The sequence below is a fragment of the Mastomys coucha genome, unplaced genomic scaffold (assembly GCF_008632895.1).
Source record: "Mastomys coucha isolate ucsf_1 unplaced genomic scaffold, UCSF_Mcou_1 pScaffold20, whole genome shotgun sequence".
NCBI classification, from domain to species: domain Eukaryota; kingdom Metazoa; phylum Chordata; class Mammalia; order Rodentia; family Muridae; genus Mastomys; species Mastomys coucha.
In genome coordinates this window covers 54,516,940-54,540,834 of record NW_022196903.1, presented here as the reverse complement: position 1 = coordinate 54,540,834, position 23,895 = coordinate 54,516,940, and the positions used below count along the sequence as shown (strand labels likewise).

General features: G+C 39.4%; 1 protein-coding gene across 4 annotated transcripts in view; it reads left to right on the top strand.

Moving 5' to 3' along the window:
• Gprin3 (GPRIN family member 3) overlaps window positions 1–23,895 on the top strand; it is an 80,972-nt gene that overhangs the window by 7,918 nt on the left and 49,159 nt on the right. For 2 of the 4 annotated variants that reach the window (XM_031382053.1, XM_031382054.1), the window contains exon 2: window positions 7,997–8,068. The exons of the other annotated variants lie outside the window; for them this stretch is intronic. The gene's annotated coding sequence lies outside the window, so the exon portion shown is untranslated. The remainder of the gene's footprint in view (window positions 1–7,996; window positions 8,069–23,895) is intronic. 4 annotated transcript variants of the gene reach the window in all.

Below are 23,895 nucleotides of genomic sequence, written 5' to 3'. Positions count from 1 at the left end.
TATATATATATATATATATTATATAAAAGCTTAATGAATGCAAATTGAGTTGACCTAGTCTATTAGTAACAGAGTTTTCTTTTTTCATGTGGTTGCTTGCTTGGTTTAACTGTCTTAAAATTGAAATCATTATCAGTTTTTACAGTAATTTTTCTCTTTTCTTCTTTTGAAAAGAGCCAAGACTCAGATTTTATCTTGAATTGCTTTACATAATTTTCAATGCATCATATGTTTGTATGCCATATTTGCATAGCCTTCTGAAAGCCCAGAGCAAGTCCTAGTCTTCTGAGCAGAGGTGTCTGGGTTAAACTCCCAAGAGTAGCATGGACACATATCCCAGTCCTGGCTAGGTCTTGAAGACTGAGATATGCTCTCTGAGATGATACGTGGTTGTGCCTACAGCTCTTCCTCAAAGCTCATCACTAGTGCAGTTGACACTGGATGGCAGAATTGTGGTACTGATATGGATAAAGATGAGGTAATTTTTGTCAGATTGATGAATTTATGTTGCACAGAAAGACAAATGCCCCTCGTCTTACTCTGTTTGTTTGTTTTTAAGAAATGCTTTCCTGTATCACAAGCTGCTTTCTAACAGGCTGTGTAGTTGGAGATGACCTTGAACTTCTGGCCCTCCTGCCTCTTAATCCAGAATGTTGGGGAAATGTATCTACTATCATGACCAGATGTTCTGTGGTGATGGGAATCAAACCCAGGGCTTTGTTCTCTTTAGGCACTCTCCTGACTAAAATGCACCCCTTTGAGAGGACAGGATGCTAATCTCAGGCCAATCTTTATGTAGCAAAAGCTGCCTCAATAGATCTTACAGGCTCTCATCCTTTCTCAACCTTCTTTCCTCATGAACACTTTGCAAACCTCCCCCACACTAGGCCTCCTACCTTACTTCTAAAAACATCTTCTCATCTAATTATTAATCCTAAAACTGTTGGTGCCTCAGCAGCTTCATGCCAAAAAGACAGTGCTGAGAATAGAATCATTTGAAGAGAATAGAGGACACAATCCTATATCCACTCTAGGCTCGCTGGAGAAGTAGCATTTCCTTGTGCCATAAGAAGTGTAAAGATGAAGGTGCCTCACCCTCTGAGATGTATTGATAAAAAGTAGGCAATCATGAGTGACAAAATTCTTCAGAGAGGGTTATTTTTTTTTCTTAATAAGAAGTAATACAAAAAAATAATATTTTGTGAAAAAATGATCTCTAGACCACCAAGTCATTCTTTTAATATTTGAAACTGCAATGATGACTGATTAAAAGACTATCACTGTGGGTTTTGTGATTTCTGAGTGGAGGGTTTCTGAGGATAAAAATGTAAAAAGGGATGAACTAATAACGTGTCATCTTCTGCTCTGTATATTAAAGAAAAGCATTGCTGGAATTATTCTGGAGCTTTTAAAATGTGGCTGGGGACGACTCTGATTGGGGGAAGTGCAATTCCTTAGGTCACTAGTCGAAGCATACTGAGCCTACACTGTCTGCTAGAGATCCAAGTTGACAGAAATAGTCTAACCATTTAAATAATCCCCAGATTCTTAGAATACTGCTATTGGTAACTATGATTTGCCAAAGTTACAGTGGGCCATTTTCCTGGCCAAGATCTCAGGAATTCCTCTTGTAGCCTGACAGCAAGCATCTCTCCTATGTCCCCCATATCTCTTCCTGTAGGCACCAGTAATTAAGGTTAGCTTCTGTGTATCTTCAGTTTGGCTGCATGTTAACCTCATCCAGGATCCTTTCTTCCCTGGTAGGTCAACCTAAAAAACTAGAAGTCAAAAAACAGGGCAAAGTGAGAGCAATGAGGCAGACGCAAGAAAAGCCTTCCCGTTTCTGCTGATGGCTAGTTATTGCACAGGAAATCATTCCAGAGTGAATTTGTCACAGCCTTAGTGAAACTTCAAGAAAATAACTACAAGTAACAGAAGCAAAAGTGACATTATTACGGAATTCATTTCATTATCCAGGTGCTATAATATAACATAAATAATATAACAGACACTAGAGAAGTCTCATTGTTCTGATAGACCATTGCTACAATAAGTGGTAATACTTAATTGTTAAAGAGGGTTTAGAGACCATTTGGTTTGGATAGTTGCTTAGACTTGGGGATAACCTCTACCTTAGCACCCCATTACTGGGGCCTCCTTGCCAGAATGCTGGAAATATCCAGCTTTCCATTGCTGCTCTTTAATGTCCCAGATCCTCTTGTATCCACTCCTACCCTCCCAACCCCCATCCCACCCCATTGGTGCTGCTCATCCTCTTCTGTGGGGCCTCTTCTGCAAGGCCACAACCCAGGTAAAAGTGATAATACACGCCTCTGGTCTCTGGTAGTTTCCCAGGGTGACTGACTCTGTTTTGAACCTAAACTAGGAGGGAGGCGCCCTGGCCTTATCACCCATGTGGCAGAAGAGGAGGTTAAAGGGCAGGGTGCCAGTCTGTAGTGAAAGAGCAGCCAGTCTGTAGTGAAAGAGCAACTAGTCCTGTGGGGGAGATATGAGATGGAGTGAAGAGGGAGCAGAAGGTGAAAGGAACATTCCAGACACTCTGCAGTGTTGGCTCCAGGAAGTAGGAGAACTCTGGTGTGTTACATTTTAACCATCTTCATTTTACTTTGCCCTTTTTCCTGTTTTTTTTTTTTTAATTCAGTTTACATCCCTTGTCAAGGCCCCCTTCCCTCCTCTCTTCCCAGTCTCAGACTAACAAATCCCTTTCCCCATTGCCCCTCCCCTTCTTCTCAGAGAAGGGGGAACACCCCCCCTCTCTTGTGTACCACCCTACCCTGGGACATCTGGTCCCAACAGGCCTAGGCATATCCTCTCCCACTGAGGCTCAACCATCTACTTATTAAAATATGAGTGAGATAACAGACTGCAGCTCATACAACCCTCAAAATGTTTTCAGATTCCCTGTCAGTGGTACTCTGCTGAATCCATTTCTCAGGAAAGCTCGAATTTCAAAATGAGGCAAGAGGTTCCACAAACTACTGGAGGAAGCTCTATACACTTAGTCACGCAGCCACAAAGCCATGTGCTTCCCAATGCCATGCCACACTGTCCCTCTGAAATTATCAATAGGAAGAATTAAGCCAGGCTTTATAAACAGCTTTCTTTCAACTTGGATTTCTTTTCATGTCACTTTTAAAAATAAATAGAACTTCTGAAATAGTCATAAAACATATTCTTGAGTAAGTGGGTAAGTTCAAGGGAGAGCCTTTTAAGTCCACAAATCATTGTATAGGCAATAAAACCTGCAAACATGGCTTTATCTGAATATCCAGGTAACACATATGTTCGGCAAACAGCACGTCTTTGTTTCTCAAAAGCAAAACTAGGTGCATTCCCTCAAGTCACGTGCACAGGCAGTGCACACATGTGTGCAAGCACGTGAACACCCACGTGAACAGCAAGAAAAAGCCAGGCCTGTGTCACTGTTGAACTTGCTGTGGACTTTGGACTTGGGAACTATTTATAGAACTGGTGTTTCCGAGGTTGATGGTTTAATCTTAGACGTTCATTACTCAGAAACATTAAGCAATGCCCTATGATAGCTTCTAGCCTAGTATGCTCCATGAAACTGAAAACTGAAAGGAGGCTGGAGACAATCTTCAGACTCCAATGGCAGGCAAACACATTATTGTTCTTGGTGGCACTCACTATGGAACCAGGGCCTGACAGGTTCAGAGAGCTACTTCACCAAGCCCAAGCTACGGTTCTGATTCAGTTGTAAGGTTGGAAACATACCGAGCTCTGTCAACTTTGAAGATGGAAATTAATGAGTTTCAAACAACACCTATATTTTCCCAGTAAATAAGAAATTGAAGGAATTCTCTTCCGGGGTGGACTTGTCCTGCCCCACCCCCTCCAGTGGTCAGTCTGGTTCACCCATGTTATCAAGGCCAAAACCTTGTCTGTTGCAGAAGTGGTGGCACAGGACTGCGTTCTGCTGTGTCTGGAGGATTCCAGAGTGACCTGAGACATAAACTTGGTTGACATGAGTATAGTTCTTAATCTAACTGTTATAAAAGTATCTCTTTTAAAAGTATGTGGCTGGAAGGACAGAGCTGTGATTTCACAGGTAATATTCTTTATGTGGAGGCTGATGTATTTACACAGGTCACAGCTAAAGTCTATGTAATACAAATCTTCACTAAAATTGATTGTGATAAGTAGCACCTAAGAGAAGATCAATGTAAATTGGACAGATATGTGAACATGGCCCAGGAGGCCACTCTGGGTCTCACAACCCGTTGTCCATTCAGTTCCTACTGGAGATCTTAGCTCCTATGCCTGTTTTCTTTTCCCCGGTCCTTCATGGTTTTTTTCTTTTGCTTTGCTCCAGGTTCCTAAAATTAAGATGCCCTTGCCTTTTTTCCAATATAAACCTTTCTTACCTATAACCTTGTGCTCACCAGAAAGCTTACTTTCATTCTTCTATAGGTGGATTTGTAAGGAGATGTCCCATGGCACTTTCATGTCTAGGCAGCATTTTCCAACCTGTGGATTTCAACCCCTTTGGGTGTTGAATGACCCTTTCACAGCACTCACCTAAGACTATCAGAAAACACAAAGGTTTACACTACAATTCATAACAGTAGCACAATTACACTTATCAAGTAACAATGAAAATAATTTTGTGTTTTAGTCCCTGGGAGCTCTGAGGGTACTAGTTAGTTCATATTGTTGTTCGTCCTAAGGGGCTGCAAACCCTTCAGCTCCTTGGCCTCTTTCTGTAGCTCCTTCATTGGGGACCCTGTGCTCAGTCCAATGGATGGCTGTGAGCCTCTACTTCTGTATTAGTCGGGTACTGTCAGAGCCTCCCAGGAGACAGCTATATCAGGCTCCTGTCATCCAGCACTTGCTGGCATCCACAATAATGTCTAGATTTGATGATTGAATATGGGAAGGATTCCCAGGTGGAGCAGTGTCTGAATTGTCCTTCATTTAGTCTCTGGTCCATAGTTCACATGGTGGGACTCATGGCTCCAGGAGTATATGTATAGCAGAGGATGGCCAAGTTGGTCATCAATGGGAAGAGAGGCCCTTGGCCCCGTGAAGGTTCTAAGCTCCAGTGTAGGGGAATGCCAGGGCTAGTAAGCAGGAGTGGGTGGGTTGGTGAGCAGGAGGAGGCAAGAGGGAACAGGGGTTTGTTTTAGTTTTTGTTTTTTTCTTTTCTTTTCTTTTTATTTGGAGGGGAATCTGGGAAAGGAGATATTGTAAATAAAGAAAACATCTAATAAAAAAAAAGAAACTGTGATCTAAAAAAAGAAAAAAGAAAAGAAAAGAATTTTGTGAGCCAGACCTAGAGGGGCCCAGAGCAAGCCGAGAGAGTGAGAGAGGGAGTGAGGGGGCGGAGCTAGCAGGGCCAGAGCAAGAGAGAGAAAGGAAAGGGGGAAGGAAAAAAAAAGAAAGAAAATAATTGTGTGTGTGGGGGTTGCCACAACATGAGGAAACAGTTTAAAGGGTCACAGCATTAGAAGGTTGAAACCCGTGCTCTAGGTAGTAGGAACACAGGAAAGCTGAAGAACTCTGTACTGTCTGCAGCCTGAGAGTGTGCACATCTGCCCTTCATGCTGAATAAAAAGCTCTCAAAAACACTGGCCCTTTGCCATAATCCTTTCTTTGTCCTTCCTGGACGCTTGGAGATCTTAGGTAGGAAGTTCCTTCATTGATAACATGCACTGTAGAGACTCATATCGCAAACTTCAAGGTGTATTCTGAAGGGCAGTATTATGAGCTTAGACAAAGGGGCTCTATTTTCGTAGCTAGACACAGAGACTCTGAAGCTGCCTTAGACACAAAGGCAGAAACCAAGTACTGACTTAGGGGTAAAAGATAGTATGATTTTATTCACTTGGAGATTTTTATAAGGTTGAGTCAGATGTGGAAGTTTAGCATATTGGTTTCTTGGAATTTTAAAAATCAGCAACCTAGGGATGGGAACTAGGTTTGAGTAGTATTTGAGTGCTTTTCATGTAAATTACTCCCAAATAAATGGTTAATAGCTAACTATTGTTAGGGATGTTTTTCTTTGGGAATTCGCCCTCAGAAAGCATCGCTGAATGTTTAAAGGCTCCTGAGCACCACCGTACATTTTCTCGAGCATCTGTGTGGTGTCACAGCTACTTTAAGTGGGCTGGCAATTCCTGTGATTTGAATTGGTGAGGGGGAAATAGCTGTGGTTTCCTGCTGGAGTTTCTAAGCAGTAGTGAGAGGAGCAAGAGGGGACGCAGGTCCCTGTGGTTGCGGGCAAGGCAAGAACACCGCTGCTCTCTTCTGTGAACAACAGGAAGCCAAGTTTTGTACTTAACTGATTCAACTTATGTTCAGTAAGGACTAATTCATTTACCAGTGTGGAGAGTGTCAAATAAAAAGAAGGTCCTGCGTGTCAGGAGTAAAAGCCTAACAAAGGTAGTAAAGCAGCATTCGTTTAGACAAAGAAAATGAAGCAACCATAGCAGAATTATTTTACTTTTACTGGACACACACTGTGATAAGCCCAATTAATTGGAGTTGTTTCCAAGTTTTTAATGTTATATTTTATAGTTAATAGATATGACTGAAAGTAGTGTGATGTTGGGAAATATTTTAAAGAAAGAACTAGTAGCCGGCAGTGGTGGCGCACTCCTTTAATCCCAGCACTTGGGAGGCAGAGGCAGGCGGATTTCTGAGTTCAAGGCCAGCCTGGTCTACAGAGTGAGTTCCAGGACAGCCAGGGCTATACAGAGAAACCCTTTCTCAAAAAACAAAAAAACAAAACAGACAAAATAATAATAATAATAATAATAATAATAATAATAATAATAACGAATGAAAGAAAGAACAAGTAAAGTCTGGTAGTTTGGGTGTGTTGATTGGTTGGTTGGTTGGTTGGATATTTTTGAGAAAAGGTTTTACTTTGTAACCCAAGCTGGTCTTAGACTTCCTTTGTAGCCCAGAATGTATAGAACTTACTGCATTTCCCCTGCTTCAGCATCCTGAGTGCTATGGTTATAAGTCTATGCCACCCTTCCCTGCTATGGAGCGTGTTTTAAGTACAAATTATTTTGATAGTGAACCAGGTCTCCAATTCCTCAGCTCATTTCTTGGGGTGTGTGTGTTTGTGTGTGTGTGTGTGTGTGTGTGTGTGTGTGTGTGTGTGTGTGTGTGTGTGACTGTGTGTCAATGACTGCAGGTACACATGCATACAAAGACCAAAGCAGGATAGCCATGCCTTCCCCTGTTGGTAGTCACTGTATTCCCATGGCAGAGGCTTTCACTCAACTAGAAGTTCACAGTTTTGTCTGGACTGCTGTTCAGTGAGATCTCAGGATCCACCTGATTGCCCTTTACTACTGGAATTACAGCAGCTATATCTGGCTTTTCACGCTTACATTAGATGCCAGGGGTTCAAACTCAGGTCCTTATGAACATTTTTACCACTGAGACAACTGCTCTGCCTGAGTCTAGTATTTTTTGATGTGAATAGAGGAAAAAGTATATTCTAAGGCCTCATCCCCAAAAAGGTAAAAATGAAATGTCACGCTATAACTTTATCCTATATCATTTTGTATTGCTGTAATTTTTACTAGCTTATTTTTATGTGTATGGTGTTTATCCTGCACATATATATGTGTATCTCACGTATGCAGTGTGTGTGAAGGAAAGAGTAAGTTACTGGATCCCCTGGAACTGTAGTTACAGTCTTGTAAACAGCCATGTGGGTGCTGGGAGCTAATCTGAGTCCTCTGCAAGAGCAGCAACTGCTATTAATTGCTGAGCCATCTCTCCTGCCACTATGAAAATTTTTAATGGGCATGCACAGGGAATATTTTATAACTCGTCACATACTCTGAACTGAAAATATTTAATGGAATCATTATGGAAGTCAAACAGCTATAATGATATACAATGGTAAATCCATTCAAAGTTTTTCATCCAATACATCGTGACAGCCTCAGGTTGCTTTTGCAACCACTTAGTGTGTCTTTTATCTTTTCTATAGGCCCAGGAAGTCCATCAGCGAAATATTTCAACATTTCATTTGTATCATCCTATTTTCTCCTTTCTAAAACAGGTAAATAAATTATATTATTTAAACAAGGATCCATTAAAACCATTGAAAATTTAGAAACCTGTGAAAAAGGAAGATAGTACATGGTTTAATTGAACTCTGTTTGCATGCCAAAGAGGTAAAATTTGGCAACAGTGTGTGCCTCAGTTGTGTTGGTGAATGTGTTCATCTACTCTGATCACATAGAAACACTCTAGTAATACCTGTCACTTATCAATTACAAACCCTGCACTTTGGCTGGAGAGTCAGAGCATTCTATATGCAAAAAAAAAAAAAAAAAAAAAAAAAAAAAAAAAAAAAAAAAAAAAAAAAAAAAAAAGCCTGTTCCTTACCATAAAAGACTAGAGAGAACAGAAGTAAGAGAGAGGGGAGGGATCACTGAGTGTGGCCTTACTGCAGAAGTAGAAATGTTATGGGTCTGAATTTTATGCTTATGATGTCAAGGGATTTTTAAAAAGCAACAAAAAAAATATCGTCAAAGGCTCTCTTATGGTCTTAGTAGGTACCTGCAGTCCTGAGACTGTAGCAGAGCCTAGATTTCCATGCAGTTATAAAGATCCATGTATGCTAAATCAGCATTACAGTGACATATGTTTAGCTCACTAAGCGAGCAGCTCTCATGGCTTAGCAAAATAGAGTATGTACAGTACTGGCTGTTTCCTCCCCTGCTCACATTGCTGACTGACCTGTAGCTCCCTGCTCTACTCAGAATCTTAGGACAACTGAATATTACATTCTGCTAGCCTGTACAAAGACCAGAACCCGAATCTGAAACATGGTTTTTATTCACTGTGTATCGAACATCAGCAAAGTTTTTTTTTTTTTTTTTAAGGCAGTCAATTAAGAAGTGTCTACTCTTTTGGTTATGTTAATAGTCATAATTAAGCATTTGTCAGAATTCATAGACATGTAACCCTTAAAAGAGTAAAATAACTGTGTGTGAATTGTGGCCCAGAGTATAGCATCCTCCTAGTTCTGAGGCTAGAAATGTGAGTCATTGGGAGAAAATGCTTATCTTTGCCATGTTAAAATGGACTTCAGATTTGAGCTAACAGTTCCATTGACTAGGATAGCACCATGTTACTGCTCTGGTGAGCTTAAGTATGAGCATCATGTTCAGTGTATCCCCTGGTGTCTATGATTTGGGCATGCCTGGTCTACATGCACTTTCAGACAAGAGCAGGATGCCTTCCCATTTTACAGACTCATGAAAAATGCTGTGCTTTGTATCCTAAAGACTAAATGTTGAACTACTTAGAGTCCTGATAAGATGCGAGCCTTCTAACCCAGCAGGAGAGCAAGACACAGGCCTCAGTAACTATCATCCAATCAGATTAAGGCAAATCCTCTACCAAGGTTGCCTTACCTCATTGAGGTGATGGAGAGAGAGACTAGAGAGACTAGGGGAGGATTATTTCACACCCACTGGCATTTTTCCAGAAACCTAAATTTCAGTAATTCTAAGCTCTTAAAGAAATGATTTTTTCCCCTGCCAGTCTCTTTTTCCCCCACACATTGCTCGTCTCTGTGTACAGTTGATAAGTTAGTACTTTGGGATGGATAGAAGAAAGGGAGGCATGGAGGACCAGCATGCCATCTTGTGGCAGACCCTGAGCTGAGGAGTACAAGCCAGACCCTTGACACATTTGAAAAGTGTAATGATTCCCGTTGGCTACAGTCCAGGAAGATTACTGGAAGTGATGTTTCAAAGCAGTGTTGGCAGCACCATGAACAACTGCAGTTTTTTCACAATAACGAATCACTGAGTAGGCTTTGGACTCAGACTAATAGGATCAGAGTGGTTTCAACAGGATCTCACTTGACACTGTGATTATGAGGCTGACTGTGAAGTAACTGAACCTCAAGCCTGACTGGGGAGGAGCAGTCACAGCACACTTCTACCTAGAGAGCAGGAGAGGAGACCTGGAGCAGTGTTCTTCATTTGACTGCTGCACTGCAGTACAACATAGTGTCTAAAGGTGCAGGTATCTGTGAATTCAATATGGAAGTCTGAGGAAAGTCCAAGAGGGCTATGGGGCTGAGAACTGTGTCAAGATAGTTGAGTCTCAGCTGTTACTATTGAAAACAAAGTTACAAATACTCCTGGCAGAAATGAGACAGGAATTGGTGACATCATGACTAGAGACAGAAAGGGTACCACACTCACCAAACTGGCAGAGAGAACACTGATACCATTAAAAGAACTAGAGATACCAAGAGCAAGAGTTTGTGTGAGTAGAACAGCACTAGATCCAGTGGTGGATGCTGTTTGTGGTATATGAGGAAGCTGTATGTGGAGAGCTCAACAGAAGACCAAGGGAGAGGCCTCAAACTGCAGCATGAAAGCCAGCACCATTAGATAGTGTGGATGGCAAAGATAGGAAGCTGGAGTCTTCACAAAGGGAATTCAGAGTCAGAGAAGGAGAACTTGAGGTAAAAGCCACAAAGAGGTCCTCTGCCAGGGAGTATGAGGGAGAGGTCACCATTGCAAAATGATGCCTGGACATCCTTGCTAGTAGGAATATGGTTGGACTTGCTGTCAAATGGAAATAAAATACAGCTCCCCATACAGTAGGCATAAAAGTAGGAGCAGTTACTAGGCTGTCATTGAAAGGGCACACTCATCTTCCCAGCCTTTAGAGACTTTAAAAACTACAACACAGACCTTATGGGGGTTCTGTGTGATGCTGCCTTTAAAAAAAATAAATCACAGGTAAATTTATTGCATATTAACATCTCCTGACCTTTAAAAGGTAAAATGATGTAGTTAGTTCACTGCACTTTAGAAGAACCGTGTAGTTCTGAGAGAGCATATCGTTTTTCGGTAGCTCTCCTGAAAATGCCCTGTTTGCAAAAACAAATTTCTCTCAACCAGTCTGAAGCCAAATCCTATCAAGTTACATGAGGTAAGAGCAACATGTGTGACAGCTTCCCTCTTCCCTGTGTACTGTGTGTTAAAGCTCAATAGCAGTACTGACAGTGACAGGATCACATATTTGTGAAAATAAGATTGGCTCAAAATAATTAGCAAAGAGAAAAGTTAAACAGAATGTTGCATGGCATGAACAAACACAGTTTCCTATGCATGAATGAGGCCCAGGAACGCCATCCAGTCTATTTGCACTGTTTTCTCCCAAGAGGCTGAGCATCGCTACTTCGATGCAAACAAAAGCCGGTTTGCTTCCCTAGGAAATGATTTGGAAAGCATCTCTCTTCCAGGACCATAATTTTTTTCCCTCTTTCAAATCAGCCATTTTAAAAAATGTACACAGCTAAGAAATCAGTGAGGATGTAGCAAACACTCCAGACATCTGTAGTTCCTCATGAGAAACCACTACAAGAAGCAGGATTCTATGTTCTCTACTGACTTTCCCCCAGCATCAGGAAGATGGCTAGGTTGGGAAAGTCCTTGCTATGCAAGCATGAAAACCTGAGTTGATGTCCTAAGCACTCGGGTCAGAGGCCAGCACAAAAGTGCACACTGATAATCTCAGGACTGGCAGCTGGAGACAAGAACACCCCTGGGGCTTGCTAGCCAGCCAGCCTTGCCAGTCAGTAAACTCTAAGTTCAGTGAAAGACCCTATCTGAAAAAATGGTAAGTTGAAGAGCGAAAATAAGACACTGATGTCTACCTTTGTCGTACACATGTACACACACACATGCACAAGTACACAAATAGACACACACTCATGCATACACATGTACACACATACACAGACATATTCATGCCCATATGCACATTTGTATACACACAAATACACATATATTAATATGCATACCTATATGCACATTCATACAGAGTATCCACATATGCATACATATGTACCAATGTGCATGCAGAAACACATATACTCATATATGCATACACAGGCATATGTATTATACACATACTTATGTATGCATGTACACAGACATGCAAGTAGACACACATACACATTTATATAAACACACATAAACATACATATACACATACTTATGTATGCATATATCACTTATATATGCATACACATATACATATATACACATGTACTCATGAATGTATATACATACACACAGACATACACACACATGCATGTACACACATAGTTGAGTATGTCCAAAAATACATGTAAGCACACACATACACACATTTACATATGCACACACATACACATTTTTTCACACATGCATGTTATATACATGCACACATAATTGTACATACATGCATACATGTACATGTGTATATACATATAATGTGTGTGTACCACATGCATGCACACACATACACACTCACAATCATGTGTAAACACTTACACATGCACATACATATGTATAAGCATATACTCAAGAATGCACGCATATACACATATATGTAAACATGCATATATATGTATATATACACATATAATCATCCCACACATACACATATACACACATATATACAAACATACACATACTCATGTATGCACATACACATGCACACATGTTCGCACACACAAGAAACATAATATTGCACAGTTTCTAATTAAATTTTATCTAGAAAATTCATACTCTCAAGTAAATTGGCATAAATATCTTGTCTGCTGCTGATGCAGAAGCTAACACACATTTATACTTGCAGAAGTCCTTGGAACACACATTGAGTACATCAGCCTATTGGTGGTCTTCTTAATATTAGAGTTTATTGTGACTTTTGTTAAACTTCATTCTTTATTGTTTTATTGTTTATTGGAGACAAGAACATCCCTGGCTTGCTAACCAGCCAGCCTTGCCAATCAGTTCTTTAACAGTCCTTCATAATTTTTTGCTCACTTCAAGGTATAATACAGCTTTGTAATAATTTCTGGAATTAAGTCCAGTCTTTTGCATAGCATTGATATCTGCCCTTAACAGATGTGGGCCTCCATCCTTAATTTTCAGTGATAGTTCTAGCCTCCACTTCCACCCACCTAGCTTTTTCTTTATAGCTCTTCAGTTCTGGGCAACAGGAGACTACAATGAACCAATAACATTGTCTTTAATCATAGTTTTGTCTGTCTCTCTGACCACTCTGACCAGAAGATCAGCATTGAAAGCTCAAGAGGGTCCAATTGATAAATTTAGGTGTATTAAACACAATAGATACACATATATGGCTTTAGAAAGTAAAAGTAATATATGCATGAGTATATATAATTTCCTCACAATGCTATTTAGCTAACTCAGTTCCTCCTGCATGCTAGCCAACTGTTCTAGCAGTGAGCTATATCTCCAGCCCATATTAGTATATGCTGTGGGAATTAATAAAAAATGAATCCATCTGGCAAATTCCCTTTTTCGCGTGCCACGTTCCTGTGCTGGTACTGGCCGGCCTCAACACTAAGTACCAGCGGGTTCTTGTTATTCTCTCCCAGCTATGCAACATCTCACTCACTTGCAACTCTTTACAAATCCCCACAATCATTCATCTAGCTAGCGTCTAGTACCAGGTCGGTAATGCATGACTCTTAGGTTATTCTTAAGGGTTTAATATCCAATCAGGCTTATATAATAATAAAATCACAATTTACAAGATGCCAATACAATAATTTCAGAACCAAATAATAAAGAAATATTTTGACCCAATTAATTTAACCTTGTAAAACCTTAGCCTGGTTATAACCATGTGGCATCGGACTCGTCCTCATCGTCTGACTTCATGATGAAAAACTATCTCCTCTTGCTCCTGACTTTCTCCTCCAACTCTAGCTCCACCTCTCTATTCCTGTCCAATCACAGGTCTGTCACTGCCCTAATGTGATTGGACAGAGAAAATACTACAGCAAGTATGCAAGCTTAAAAACTGTCATGAGTGCTTTTGTTCAACCTACACGTGATTAAGACATTTGCTTCTGCATCTGCCTACCACTATGCATTATATGTCTCATACAAGAGTTATCTTATAGGTATACCTTTCCTTCAATTTGGAGGAGAGCATCCAGCTTCTGTATGTCTTAATATATCTGTGTAGCTCTTACAGAACTTAGCACAATGTTCTGTAGAAAGAGAAGCTTCAGCCAGGCGGTGGTGGCGCATGCCTTTAATCCCAGCACTTGGGAGGCAGAGGCAGGTGGATTTCTGAGTTCGAGGCCAGCCTGGTCTACAGAGTGAGTTCCAGGACAGCCAGGACTATACAGAGAAACCCTGTCTCACAAAAACTGAAAAAAAAAAGAAAAAAAAAAGAGAAGCTTCAGTATATATGTACTGGATTAATTTCCATTTTCTATTGAGTTTAGTATTGAATTCTTCAAGATTCTGAGACTGGATTAATATATTTAAAGAAGTAGTTTGCTTTGACAATATGTTTTTAGTAACAGTTGTTGTTTTTAAATATTTTAGTATGATTATTGCAATAAGAAAACTGTACTTTTTCCCCATCAGTACCTGGTTAATTTTCTTTTCTTTTACTGTGTCATTATTATTATTATTATTATTATTATTGTTATTGTTATTATTGTTATTATTGTTAGTTGAGACAGGCTGTCATATCACCTAAGTAGGCCTCAAGCTCATCATTAAGTGCTGAGAATGACCATAAACTGACTTCCATCTGTACTTCCCACATGCTGGGATGACATGTATGTGTCACCAAACTCTTGAATTACTTTTTAAAAACATTTTTAAAAAAGTTTCATAGAGATATTTTATTTACATCATTTCTTCCTCTTTCTCCCCACTCAGATATATTCATTTTGTGTTGCTAATATGTGTATATGTTTAGTTCTGACAACTTAAATTAGATAGCCTATTTGGGGGTCTTGTCCCTGGGCAAGACTGACTCTTCCTCTGTAACAGTCCTTGGTCTTCATCTAGGTACAAGGCCTTGTGAGATTTTTCTCATCCACATTTGCATGTTTTGTTAGTGTACAGGTCTTGTTTAGGCAGTCATAGTGGAGCTCCCTGACATAGATATAAGACACATTCTCCCAGCAAACATTTTAGTCCTCTGGCTCTTACAATCTTTCTGCTTCCTCTTCTACAATGTTCTATGAACCTTAAGTGTAGGATTTGCATTGTATAAATTAAAATTTAGCAGCACCCCATGACCATTTGTCTTCTGCATTTTGACTAATTATGAATTTCTGTAATTGTCTCATCTTCTGCAATAAGAAATTTCTTTGACGTCTAGTAAGAGCTACACTTACTTTTGGCTATCAGGATAGGTATTTTGGATGCAGTTAGGAATTATACTGGCTTAAGAAAGTGATGATAGTAGGTTCTCTAGAGTCCATAATCTCATCAGTTGGTCTTGTGTAAAGCGCCAGGCATGAATTACCTCCTACCACATAAGTCTTAAGTGTAAGTAAATAACTGGTGGTTACTTCTGTAATCGCCACTGTTGTCCCTGTGGTGTGGTGCTCCCTTGCTGTGCTAGCCTTTGTGGTTCCTAAACCCTGCAGAAGGGTAGAAATGTTTATTGACTTTCTCTCCTGGCAACTTTCATTGCACCTTCAGATATTCTGAGAGCTAATCATCAAGGATGAAGCTTCCAAGGCAATTCTGGCTTGGTTGCTCCAAGTCCTGCACCTGAAACATGTGGTGTCTTCAACAATAAGGTCATATCTTAAGGTTCAGAGAGACAACAATGGGCAATGACAACAGCCCATATTGTTTTTTAGAGTCTCTTGGATTCACACGACCAACAACTCAAAGGGAGGCTTCACAGTCCTAGCCCTGAAGTTTTATTAGATAGTCTATGACTTTTGTAGGGAATAAGAGCACATCAAATGGTATAATTTCATTTAAACTGTGTATGTATACAGTTATGTATTTTTTATATGTATTTTTAAGTAAATGCAAAATAATATCTTTCCAAGGTATTTTCAAACACCCTTATCTTTCCTACTTCCCTCTCCTCTGTGTTACCATCCATCCCCATTCCTGTTTAAAACCTCCCATTCCTATTTAAAACCTCCCATTCCTGTTTAAAACCTCCCATTTTTCTCATTGCATCCTTCGGTACATTTGTGTCCCTGCATATCCTCTAAGGCCCCTTGTGCCCTCCTCCATGGTCCCTTTTTTGACTTTTCTGGCTTCTGCAGTTATTTCAGGTTATACCTAAAGGTTTAGAGATGTAAGTCAAAAATAATAAAAAATGTTAGCACTTGACTTTTAGGGTCAAAGTTACTTCACTCAATATAATATTTTCTGGCTTCATGCATATTAATTGCAAATTGCATGGTTTCATTTTTTTTTTTACTATAGCTGAAGAATAGTCCACATATATGTAATATATTTTCATTCTCCATTCATCTGTTGAAGGACATGTAGACAGCTTCCACTTCTTGCTATTATTTATACAGGAGCAATAAACACTGCAAGAAGAATATCTATGGTGTAGGATGTCCAGTTCTTCAGGCATATGCCAAGGACCAATATAGCTCGGTTATATGGTAGTTTTATTTTTAGCTTCTGCTATTTCTCCACACTGATGTCCACAGGTGCACTAGTTTTAAATCCCAGCAACAGTGAATGAGGGCGAGTTACCCTTTCCTCACATCACCAACATTGTTCGTTGTCAGTTGTTAATCTTATCCATTCTGCCAAGAGTATAGTCAAATCTCAACATAATTTGTGTTTTTATTCCCCTAACTGCTTAGGGTATTAACCACTTTTTGAGATATTCATTATCCATTTTTATTTCATCTTTCGAGAATTCTCTTTAACAAACTTTTCTGTTTACTTAGGAAAAATTTATACCATATATTTGGCCATGTTCCCCCCACCCCAGCGTCAGCCAGCTTCTCTACTACCACAAATCATGTTCTTTCTCTCTCCTTCTCTCCTTAAATCAAATTAAAATAAAACAACAAACAAACAAAATTAATAAGACAAAAAATTCCAGATCAAAACAAATTGAAACAAAAGCCCACAAACAAAACAAAACATGGAGTCCATTTTGCAAGGCCTGACCTAGAGTGTGGTTGATATGCCCAGTCCATTGGAGAAAACTGAGTTTCCATTTTCTAACAGGCACTTATTACAAATAGTTTCTTGGTTAGGGGTGAGACTTAGTGTGCCCTTCCTCTTATCAGTGTTGGAAATATTTCTGGCTTGACCCTGTATATGATTTAACAGTATTTGTGAGTTCATGTTTGTTTCAACCTTTTGTCTGGAAAACTGTTTCCTTGAGTCATTCACCACCTTGCCTCTCACAGCCTTCCTACCTCTTCTTCTGCATAGATCCCTAATCTTCAAAGGGAGGGATTTGATAAAGACATTCCATTTAAGGATGAGTGCATCTCATCTACTGCTTAGTGCTAACATCACTCACTCCTCATCAGAGATGCTTCTCTGATGAGGAGTGAGTGATGTTAGCACTGAGAGTATATTGGTATGTCACTGAATCACTTGATTGTCGTGCTGTTTTAACATAATAGCAGTAGTGGGGATTTTCTTCAGGCCCATGATCGAGTTTATGGTGACTTTAACAGTGACAAGGATTCTCAAGGAGTAAACTTTAAGTTAAATAAAAAGTTGGTTGGTTACTTCCATAACATTTGTGTCACTACTGCAATCAGATCACTGTTCTAGGTCACAGGGTTTACAGTTAGTTGATATTGATGGTAATAATAATAATTTTAATAATAAAATAATTTATAATTTTATTATTATTATTATTATTTTGTGTAGAAGCATGCAGAGAACCTTCCAACACCGTGAATATTAATTAGTAGGAGTTAAGCTTCTTGGTAAGTACTAGCTTGATTTGTGTTTGATGACATAAGTAAACAGTGTCCTCACCAATATGGCTTTATTATCAGGTTCTGGAGAACAATCAAAAGCCTTGACAATAGCCAGTGATATTTAAGTTGAGGGTCTGTAGGACCCCTTTAGACAATAAGATATAGGCAATTCCTGGCATGTGAAGTTTTACTCAGAGGTATAAGATGTTTAGTATGAGATGTTTCCCCACCCTCCATATACATATGTATATATGTATATGCATGCATATATACATATGTATATATGCATGTATATATAAAAATATATATTAAAAAACTTCTACAATAGTAGGTTTAATTATGGTTTTTGAAAAGACTTTTAGTGTTAATTGTCCCTGTCCACATTCTCCACTTTACCCTACTGCTCTCTACCTCCCCATTTAATCCTATTCCATTTCACATTTATCTGTTTATCACACTGTGTTCTGTTTTCCCCTCCTTGGAAAAATCTATCTCCTTCTCCCACTGTTCCCTTAGTCAGGATCTGACTTTTGTGATTATTCAGATTGAGGCATATACCTCAATAGACTAAAAGTTAACATCCACATATAAGAAAAAACATGTAACATTTCTATTTTAAGATCTGGATTCCCTTAGGATGATATTTTTTCCTAGATCCATCTGTAGATGACCAAATTTCATTAATTTCGTTTTTCTTAAGAGCTAAATAATATCCCACTGGGGAAATGTATCACATTTTCATTACCCATTCATCAGTTTATGGGCATCTAGGCTGTTTTCTGTTTCTGGTTATTATGAATAGAGCAGCAATAAAAATGAATTGACAAGTATCTCTATAGTATGATATAAAACCTGTTGTTTATATGTCTTAGAAGGATCTTAGCTGGATCTCTAGGTAGATTGATTTTCACCTTCTAGATGAATCTCCAGACTGATTTCCATAATGGTTACACGAGTTTGCACTCTCACCAGCAATGAATAAATGTTCTCCATTCTCTACATCCTTACCAGCATGACCTGTTATGTATTTTATTGATTTTCAACATCCTAATAGTGATAAGATAAAATACAAAAATTATTTTAAGACTAAGGATATAGAGCAATTTTTATGTGTTTCTCAGGCATTTGTGTTTCATCCTTTGAGAACTCTTTGTTTAGTTCTACACCCCATATTTTAATTGGATTATTTCTTTAATCGATGTTCCATTGTTTGAGTTCTTATATATTCTATATAGGAACCCTCTCTCAAAAGTATAATTGATAAAGATCTTTCCCGTTGCATGACTGCCACTTTCACTAAATGCTATTCTTTGTGATAAACTTTTCAGATTCATGAAGTCCTATTTATTAACTGTTGGTTGTAGTATCTGTGCTATTGGTGTCCTGTTTAGAAAGTCATTTCCTGTGGCAATGAGTTTAAGACTATTCACTACCTTCTCTCCTATCATATTTTAGTGTATCTGGTCATGAATTCAGGTCCTTGGTCCATTTGGAGTTGAGTTTTGTGCAAAGTGATAGCTGTGAATCTATTTACATTATCTTACATGCAGCCAAACAGGTTGACTAATGCCATTTGTTGAAGATGCTGTCTTTTCTATAGTGTGTACTTTTGTGATTGTTTTAAGTTGTCTTTCTTTAGGATGGTGTTAACTATGTAGATCTTGTGCAGGGAGCTGCAGCTGTTATGAGTTTAGAAGTTCTACTTCATGCCAGTTTTCCCTAATCTCTGGATCTTTCTTTCTGACCTATCATTTCTGATGGTTCCTAAACCTTTTGGGAAAATGGAGTATGGTATAGAGAAATCACTTATGGCTGAACAATCATGGCACTTATAGCAGACGCTTATTCTTTTAATTTTGACAAGTTGTTGGTTTCTATATTAACTGCCATCCACTGCATGAAAGAGCTTTTCTGATAAGCTGCACTAATCAATGGATTGAGAGAATGAATTTATAGAACAGTTTGATTCTGTGTCCATTTAGAAAAATAATAGTAGTTATAGTTCACCCACTGGTGAACTGAGCTCCCCAACCATGGCTTCTTCGCCAGCTTTACAGTACCAGGTAGGTGTTTCCTTCTTCAGAAGTGGCTTTAAATTCTACAAAGTGATTAGTTATTCCAATAACCGTCATGACATTATTGCACCCATGAGCATATCTTGTTATGTGTGGTGGTTAGAATGAGCATACCCCACCCCCATAGGCTCATATATTTGCATATTTGGTTCTCAGTTGGTGGACTACTTTGGAAGGATTAGGAGGTATGGCTTTGTTAAAAACGATATGTAAATGGTGATAGGTGTTGAGGTTTCTAAAGGTCATGTCCATTCTCACTCTCTACCTCCATCATGTGAATCAGGATCCAAGAAGCTCTCAGCAACTGTTTCGGCACTATACCTGCCTGTCGGCCATGCCCCTCTCCATGATGCAAATGAACTAATTCTTTGAAACTGTAAACAAGTCACCAATTAAATGTTCTCTTCCATAAATAAGCTTGGTCATGTGTCTCCTCCCAGCAATAGAACAGTAACTAAGACACCATGCCACTTACTGTTGTGGTTCAGATTGTTGCTGACTTCCTTCCAACCCAGCAACCATATAATAATACCTTCTGAATGATACTGTGAGAGCTGGGAAGCATCATGGTTAATACCAATATTGGTTTTTCCTTGTCCTGTGACCAGTATCTGTGATATCACTATATAGGGTCTTATAAGTTCTGGTGGGTAACCCAAAGCAATGGTAATTGCTTCCATTTTTCAGTGGTCTCTGAGTGTACTGGCTGGTTTGGTGTCAACTTGACACAAGCTGGAGTTATCACAGAGAAAGGAGCTTCAGTTGAGGAAATCCTCCATGAGATCCAACTGTAAGGCATTTTCTCTATTAGTGATCAAGAAGGGAGGGCCCCTTGTGGGTGGTACCATCCCTGGGCTGGTAGTCTTGGGTTCTAATAAGAAAGCAAGCTGAGAGCAAGCCAGGGGAAGCAAGCCAGTAAGGAACATCCCTCCATGGCCTCTGCATCAGCTCCTGCTTACTGACCTGCTTGAGTTCCAGTCCTGACTTCCTTTGGTTATCAATAGCAATGTGGAAGTGTAAGCTGAATAAACCCTTTATTCTGTTTGCTTCTTGGTCATGATGTTTGTATGGGAATAGAAACTGACTGAGATACTGAGATACCTCTGAACTCATGGTATCTCAAACATAGCATTGACCTCTTAATTTGGCCTCTTATGGCTTCCAGGATAAACAAAATACCCTGCATAGAATAACTCCAATTAAATACCTATTATAAAATAGGTATGTTCTTTCTGATTGTCCTTTTATCTTCTACTCTGCCCTCCATGAGCAATAAATCACTACCAAATATACTATTATATTGATTTCAAGTTATCCTACAGAGTCATAGGAATCAAAACAGAGTATGGCACTGACACACTAACAGATACAAGAAATGGTGGAAGAAACTCAAGGGCCCAGATATAAGTCTATGAACCTGTAGCCACTTGATTTTTTACAAAGATGCAAAAAAATATACACTAGACAACAGACAGCATCTCTAACAAATTATGCTGGAAAAAAACTGGATAGTAGATGTGAAACTTGATTCTTCTTTCTCTCACTCTGCACACAAATCAACTTCAAGTGGATCTCAATGGTAGAACTGAAACTCTGAAACTTCTCAAAAATAAAAAATAAAAAAGACTAGAGAGTGCACTTCAGGAGATCAGCTCAGGTAAAGACTTTATGAATAGGATTCTGGTCACCTAGGAAACAAGACCAGCAATCAAGGAGTACTTAATGAAATTCAGAAGCTTCTGTACTGCAAAGAAAACTGTTAACTGACTGAAGAGGCAGCCTGCATAATGCAGAAAAAAGTCTTTACCAGCTATATATCTGACAGAGAATTATTGTCTAAAATATACATAGAACCAAAAATACTAAAGACTAAGAAAGAAAGAAAGAAAGAAAGAAAGAAAGAAAGAAAGAGAGAGAGAGAAAGAGAGAGAGAGAGAGAGAGAGAGAGAAAGAAAGAAAGAAAGAAAGAAAGAAAGAAAGAAAGAAAGAAAGGAAGAAAGGAAGAAAGAAAGGAAGAAAGGAAATAGTTAAACAGTGGACTATAAAATTGAACACAGAATTCCCAGAAGAAGAAACATAAATAACAAAGATATATTTTAAAAAGTGTTCACCAATCTTAGCAATCAGGAAAATGCAAGTTAAAACTACGTTAAGATCTTATCATACCCAGTAAGACAAAGATCAAGAAAACAAAACCAACCAGTACCCCCAGAGCTCCCAGGGACTGAACCACCAACCAAAGAGTACACATGGTGGGACTAATGGCTCCAGCTGCATATGTAGCAGAGGATGGCCTTGTTGGTCATCAATGGGAGGAGAGGCTCTTGGTCCTGTGAAGGCTTTGATGCACCAGGAAGCAGGAGTGGGTGGGTTGATGAGCAGGGGGAGGGGCAGGAGGAGGGAATAAGGAGTTTTTGGAGGGGAAACCAGGAAAAGGGATAACATTTGAAATGTAAATAAAGGAAAAGAAATGCTGAAGAAGATGTTGGGAATGGAGAATGTTCATGCACTACTGGTGGAAATGCATATCGCTGTAGTTATTACAAACTTTCAGGAAAATATGGGGAACCAGAAAGCAATACACCAAGTACGGTAATTCCATCTCAGAAACACAAACACTACATATTCTCATTCATATATGGATCTTAGTGTCAAATTTTCAGGTTTTTGTGCTCAATTTGGAGTACCTGAAGAATCTGAAAAACTAAAAGGGAATCATAGGGAGGAAGAAGGAAAAAAGTCTTAATGGGGATAGTGGGGAAATAGAAGAACATAAGTACATATCCCATCCCCAACTAAATATCAGGTACTAATGTAGGCAAATGAGTAGATTGTATGACAAGCCACTTGTCAATAACAATTCCTCCCTAACACCACCCACCCACCTACACACCAGTGCTTTGACATTATTGTTGGTTTTTTGTTTGTTTGTTTGTTTGTTTATTTCCTTTCCCCATCAGTATCCATTTCCTTAGGAATTATTATACAGAAGGGAATATATGTTCTACTTTGGGAAAAGAAAAATGGTATCCGTTAGATGACAGAACAAAAAACTGGAGTTTATGCAATGTCACCTAAAATTCCCAATGAATTTTGTCTTAGTAAGGGTTTCTATTACCACACAAACATCATCACCAAGAATCAAGTTGGGTAGAAAAGAATTTATTCAGCTTACACTTCCACACTGCTGTCCATCACCAAAGGAAGTCAGGACTGGAACTCAAGCAGGTCAGGAAGCAGGAGCTGATGCAGAGGCCATGGAAGGATGTTCCTTACTAGCTTGCTTCCCCTGGCTTGCTCAGTCTGCTCTCTTATAGAACCCAAGACTACCAGCCCAGTGATGGTACCACCCACAAGGGGCCCTCCCCTCTTGATCACTAATAGAGAAAATGCCTTACAGTTGGGTCTCATGGAGGCATTTCTCCAACTGAAGCTCCTTTCTCTGTGATAATTCCAGCTTGTGTCAAGTTGACACACAAAACCAGCCAGTACACATTTTTAGAGTTAAAATGTCAATCATGACCCATGATCTACTTTATGAGAATGCAATGAGTATAGTAGGAAAAGGGAGAGTGGTGATATGCCATGGAATGAAGATGTTGGCCTAGTGAATTCTATTAGTAAAAAGTGCAGGTAGGCCGGGCAGTGGTGGCGCATGCCTTTATTCCCAGCACTTGGGAGGCAGAGGCAGGTGGATTTCTGAATTCGAGGCCAGACTGGTCTACAGAGTGAGTTCCAGGACAGCCAGGGCTACACAGAGAAGCCCTGTCTCAAAAAACCAAAAAAAAGAAAAAAAAGAAAAAAAAAAAGAAAAGAAAAGAAAAGAAAAGAAAAGGTCCAACCCTTATCACTAATGATGAGATAGCCATATTGCTTTCACTGGTTCGTGCCAATCTCGTCCTAAGAGCATACACTTGCCCTATGATTTAAGTATGTTCATCCCTGTTTTTTGTTTGTTTGTTTGTTTTTTAAAGCCTTAGGCACAAAGACATTAATTCACCTCTGACCATACAGTTAACTGGCAGGGTTAAGGTTAGGGTTAAGGTTAGGGTTAGGGTTAGGGTTAGGGTT